A 6452-nucleotide genomic window follows, 5' to 3' on the forward strand; every position below is an offset into this window, starting at 1 on the left:
ATTGACGTTTACACCACACTTGTTTTTGATGGACATTGTCAATTTTCAAACATGCAGTTCAAGGTGTTATTTCGTATCTGATAAAAGATGAAGAGAAGATAAAAGGACCTTATACAAAAAAGAAGAAATGGTCTTATTTAAAAAATGAAAAAAGAATGACTTGTTTTGTCGCTCGTATTTCGGTTGTCTATAAATATAGTTCCTGTCATGTTTATGAATGTAAACTATAAGTACTGTGTCTTTTAGGGGGACATCAATGGCTTAAAATGATTAGTTATACTATTTCTTTTATAGGGAAGATTACCCTCAATTTTAAACATTAGTTTTTTTTCAGATGGCATTGTAGATTTAAGTGTCAGATTTGTATGGATGGCAAATCTGTCTATTTAACAAATGTTATAGAACATCGTAGGTTAAAAATTTGCGACTTTTCCAATGTGTCTATTGACGCCATTTAAATATTTAAGCAGTTCAAATATGTTAACAGTCGAGTATATGTCAATATGTTCCAGAGATTTTCATCTATTTCATCATTCAGTAACTGTATACCTCAAATGTATGAAGCCAAAAAAATGTCTTCACTGGGAACTCCAGAGCTGAAACATGAAGACTTTAGTTTAGCAGGGACTTAACTCTAATGCTAGTTTTGGTCAATTTTACCCATATTAACTTTACAGAAACAGTTAGTGTAAAACAGTTGTGCTACACGACGACATGTCTTCTTAACTACAGAATGATGCATTGAAATAGAGATTGCGCGATACATTCACAGAATTTTGGAAATTCTTTGACATATAAAATACCCTGTCATTTTGAAAATAAAAATTCTATATATAATGGTGTCGACCTAAAGTTGTATGACAAGTTTACTTTAACTTAAAAAAAAGTTTAACATAGTATAGACTTACAAACAAAAGGTCACCACACATTATTTGTGATGGACACAAAGACCTTAAAAAACATGTTCTACCTATATTGTTTTATTCTTCCAACCCTTTATACTAATTTTTTCATATATCGTTTTTCTTTTTCTTTCCATAAAGTTGATTGACGTGTTCATCATACTCCGGGTTTAAAAGTATCGTTTGTTAGAAATATACAAGAAATCATTAATTTCCATGACACTGCTTCATGACCAGCGGCAACTATTACAGTCATAATGCAGAAGATATAGTAACAAGTATGTGCTGCAAAACATTGCTCTAGTGAAATAACAATTCCAGTTAATAGATTCTTGTTTACCAAACCAATGATCGGTGTAGAACACGTCTGAAATAAACAATGATGGATTTATCGATTTGAAGTGTTTAATGCCACTTTTCATCAGTATTAACTATTGCATGCGAACAGTAATTTTTATTATTGGAAAATACTCAAAAATTGAGAGAAAAAACAAATATTTGTAGCATGAGTCAAGTGAATAGTTCATTCATACATATATTTTGTCGCTGGGATGCTGTCTTATTGAGAGCAACTCACATCTCTTTTTAACGTCAAACTTGCACATGTCTTTTGGTTATATTTGTCGCTAGGTTGCGGCTCATTGACGTTTACACCACACTTGTTTTTGATGGACATTGTCAATTTTCAAACATGCAGTTCAAGGTGTTATTTCGTATCTGATAAAAGATGAAGAAAAAGATAAAAGGACCTTATACAAAAAAGAAGAAATGGTCTTATTTAAAAAATGAAAAAAGAATGACTTGTTTTGTCGCTCGTATTTCGGTTGTCTATAAATATAGTTCCTGTCATGTTTATGAATGTAAACTATAAGTACTGTGTCTTTTAGGGGAACATCAATGGCTTAAAATGATTAGTTATACTATTTCTTTTATAGGGAAGATTACCCTCAATTTTAAACATTAGTTTTTTTTCAGATGGCATTGTGGATTTAAGTGTCAGATTTGTATGGATGGCAAATCTGTCTATTTAACAAATGTAATAGAACATCGTAGTTTAAAAATTTGCGACTTTTCCAATGTGTCTATTGACGCCATTTAAATATTTAAGCAGTTCAAATATGTTAACAGTCGAGTATATGTCAATATGTTCCAGAGATTTTCATCTTTTTCATCATTCAGTAACTGTATACCTCAAATGTATGAAGCCAAAAAAATGTCTTCACTGGGAACTCCAGAGCTGAAACATGAAGACTTTAGTTTAGCAGAGACTTAACTCTAATGCTAGGTTTGGTCAATTTTGCCCATATTAACTTTACAGAAACAGTTAGTGTAAAACAGTTGTGCTACACGACTACATGTCTTCTTAACTACAGAATGATGCATTAAAATAGAGATTGCGCGATACATTCACAGAATTTTGGAAATTCTTTGACATATAAAATACCCTGTCATTTTGAAAATAAAAATTCTATATATAATGGTGTCGACCTAAAGTTGTATGACAAGTTTACTTTAACTTAAAAAAAAGTTTAACTTTAGACTTACAAACAAAAGGTCACCACACATTATTTGTGATGGACACAAAGATCTTAAAAAACATGTTCTACCTATATTGTTTTATTCTTCCAACCCTTTATACTAATTTTTTCATATATCTTTTTTTTCTTTCCATAAAGTTGATTGACGTGTTCATCATACTCCGGGTTTAAAAGTATCTTTTGTTAGAAATATACAAGAAATCATTAATTTACATGACACTGCTTCATGACCAGCGGCAAATATTACAGTCATAATGCAAAAGATATAGTAACAAGTATGTGCTGCAAAACATTGCTCTAGTGAAATAACAATTCCAGTTAATAGATTCTTGTTTACCAAACCAATGATCGGTGTAGAACACGTCTGAAATAAACAATGATGGATTTATCGATTTGAAGTGTTTAATGCCACTTTTCATCAGTATTAACTATTGCATGCGAACAGTAATTTTTATTATTGGAAAATACCCAAAAATTGAGAGAAAAAACAAATACTTGTAGCATGAGTCAAGTGAATAGTTCATTCATACATATATTTTGTCGCTGGGATGCTGTCTTATTGAGGGAAACTCACATCTCTTTTTAACGTCAAACTTGCACATGTCTTTTGGTTATATTTGTCGCTAGGTTGCGGCTCATTGACGTTTACACCACACTTGTTTTTGATGGACATTGTCAATTTTCGTACATACAGGTCAAGGTGTTATTTCGTATCTGATAAAAGATGAAGAAAAAGATAAAAGGACCTTATACAAAAAAGACGAAATGGTCTTATTTAAAAAATGAAAAAAAAATGACTTGTTTTGTCGCTCGTATTTCGGTTGTCTATAAATATAGTTCCTGTCATGTTTATGAATGTAAACTATAAGTACTGTGTCTTTTAGGGGAACATCAATGGCTTAAAATGATAAGTTATACTATTTCTTTTATAGGGAAGATTACCCTCAATTTTAAACATTAGTTTTTTTTCAGATAGCATTGTGGATTTAAGTGTCAGATTTGTATGGATGGCAAATCTGTCTATTTAACAAATGTAATAGAACATCGTAGGTTAAAAATTTGCGACTTTTCCAACGTGTCTATTGACGCCATTTAAATATTTAAGCAGTTCAAATATGTTAACAGTCGAGTATATGTCAATATGTTCCAGAGATTTTCATCTTTTTCATCATTCAGTTACTGTATACCTCAAATGTATGAAGCCAAAAAAATGTCTTCACTGGGAACTCCAGAGCTGAAACATGAAGACTTTAGTTTAGCAGGGACTTAACTCTAATGCTAGTTTTGGTCAATTTTGCCCATATTAACTTTACAGAAACAGTTAATGTAAAACAATTGTGCTACACCACGACATGTCTTCTTAACTACAGAATGATGCATTGAAATAGAGATTGCGCGATACATTCACAGAATTTTGGAAATTCTTTGACATATAAAATACCCTGTCATTTTGAAAATAAAAATTCTATATATAATGGTGTCGACCTAAAGATGTATGACAAGTTTACTTTAACTTAAAAAAAAGTTTAACATAGTATAGACTTACAAACAAAAGGTCACCACACACTATTTGTGATGGACACAAAGACCTTAAAAAACAGGTCCTACCTATATTGTTTTATTCTTCCAACCCTTTATACTAATATTTTCATAGATCGTTTTTTTTTTCTTTCCATAAAGTTGATTGACGTGTTCATCATACTCCGGGTTTAAAAGTATTTCTGTTAGAAATATACAAGAAATCATTAATTTCCATGACACTGCTTCATGACCAGCGGCAAATATTACAGTCATAATGCAAAAGATATAGTAACAAGTATGTGCTGCAAAACATTGCTCTAGTGAAATAACAATTCCAGTTAATAGATTCTTGTTTACCAAACCAATGATCGGTGTAGAACACGTCTGAAATAAACAATGATGAGTTTATCGATTTGAAGTGTTTAATGCCACTTTTCATCAGTATTAACTATTGCATGCGAACAGTAATTTTTATTATTGAAAAATACCAAAAAATTGAGAGCGAAAACAAATATTTGTAGCATGAGTCAAGTGAATAGTTCATTCATACATTTATTTTGTCGCTGGGATGCTGTCTTATTGAGGGAAACTCACATCTCTTTTTAACGTCAAACTTGCACATGTCTTTTGGTTATATTTGTCGCTAGGTTGCGGCTCATTGACGTTTACACCACACTTGTTTTTGATGGACATTGTCAATTTTCAAACATGCAGTTCAAGGTGTTATTTCGTATCTGATAAAAGATGAAGAAAAAGATAAAAGGACCTTATACAAAAAAGAAGAAATGGTCTTATTTAAAAAATGAAAAAAGAATGACTTGTTTTGTCGCTCGTATTTCGGTTGTCTATAAATATAGTTCCTGTCATGTTTATGAATGTAAACTATAAGTACTGTGTATTTTAGGGGAACATCAATGGCTTAAAATGATTAGTTATACTATTTCTTTTATAGGGAAGATTACCCTCAATTTTAAACATTAGTTTTTTTCTGATGGCATTGTGGATTTAAGTGTCAGATTTGTATGGATGGCAAATCTGTCTATTTAACAAATGTAATAGAACATCGTAGGTTAAAAATTTGCGACTTTTCCAATGTGTCTATTGACGCCATTTAAATATTTAAGCAGTTCAAATATGTTAACAGTCGAGTATATGTCAATATGTTCCAGAGATTTTCATCTTTTTCATCATTCAGTTACTGTATACCTCAAATGTATGAAGCCAAAAAAATGTCTTCACTGGGAACTCCAGAGCTGAAACATGAAGACTTTAGTTTAGCAGGGACTTAACTCTAATGCTAGTTTTGGTCAATTTTGCCCATATTAACTTTACAGAAACAGTTAGTGTAAAACAGTTGTTCTACACGACGACATGTCTTCTTAACTACAGAATGATGCATTGAAATAGAGATTGCGCGATACATTCACAGAATTTTGGAAATTCTTTGACATATAAAATACCCTGTCATTTTGAAAATAAAAATTCTATATATAATGGTGTCGACCTAAAGTTGTATGACAAGTTTACGTTAACTTAAAAAAAAGTTTAACATAGTATAGACTTACAAACAAAAGGTCACCACACATTATTTGTGATGGACACAAAGACCTTAAAAAAACAGGTCCTACCTATATTGTTTTATTCTTCCAACCCTTTATACTAATTTTTTCATATATCGTTTTTTTTTCTTTCCATAAAGTTGATTGGCGTGTTCATCATATTCCGGGTTTAAAAGTATCTTTTGTTAGAAATATACAAGAAATCAATAATTTCCATGACACTGCTTCATGACCAGCGGCAAATATTACAGTCATAATGCAAAAGATATAGTAACAAGTATGTGCTGCAAAACATTGCTCTAGTGAAATAACAATTCCAGTTAATAGATTCTTGTTTACCAAACCACTGATCGGTGTAGAACACGTCTGAAATAAACAATGATGGATTTATCCATTTGAAGTGTTTAATGCCATTTTTCATCAGTATTAACTATTGCATGCGAACAGTAATTTTTATTATTGGAAAATACAAAAAAATTGAGAGAGAAAACAAATATTTGTAGCATGAATCAAGTGAATAGTTCATTCATACATATATTTTGTCGCTGGGATGCTGTCTTATTGAGGGAAACTCACATCTCTTTTTAACGTCAAACTTGCACATGTCTTTTGGTTATATTTGTCGCTAGGTTGCGGCTCATTGACGTTTACACCACACATGCAGTTCAAGGTGTTATTTCGTATCTGATAAAAGATGAAGAAAAAGATAAAAGGACCTTATACAAAAAAGAAGAAATGGTCTTATTTAAAAAATGAAAAAAGAATGACTTGTTTTGTCGCTCGTATTTCGGTTGTCTATAAATATAGTTCTTGTCATGTTTTGAATGTAAACTATAAGTACTGTGTCTTTTAGGGGAACATCAATGGCTTAAAATGATTAGTTATACTATTTCTTTTATAGGGAAGATTACCCTCAATTTTATACATTAGTT

Source organism: Mytilus galloprovincialis, chromosome 12 (genome assembly GCF_965363235.1).
Source record: "Mytilus galloprovincialis chromosome 12, xbMytGall1.hap1.1, whole genome shotgun sequence".
Taxonomy (NCBI): domain Eukaryota; kingdom Metazoa; phylum Mollusca; class Bivalvia; order Mytilida; family Mytilidae; genus Mytilus; species Mytilus galloprovincialis.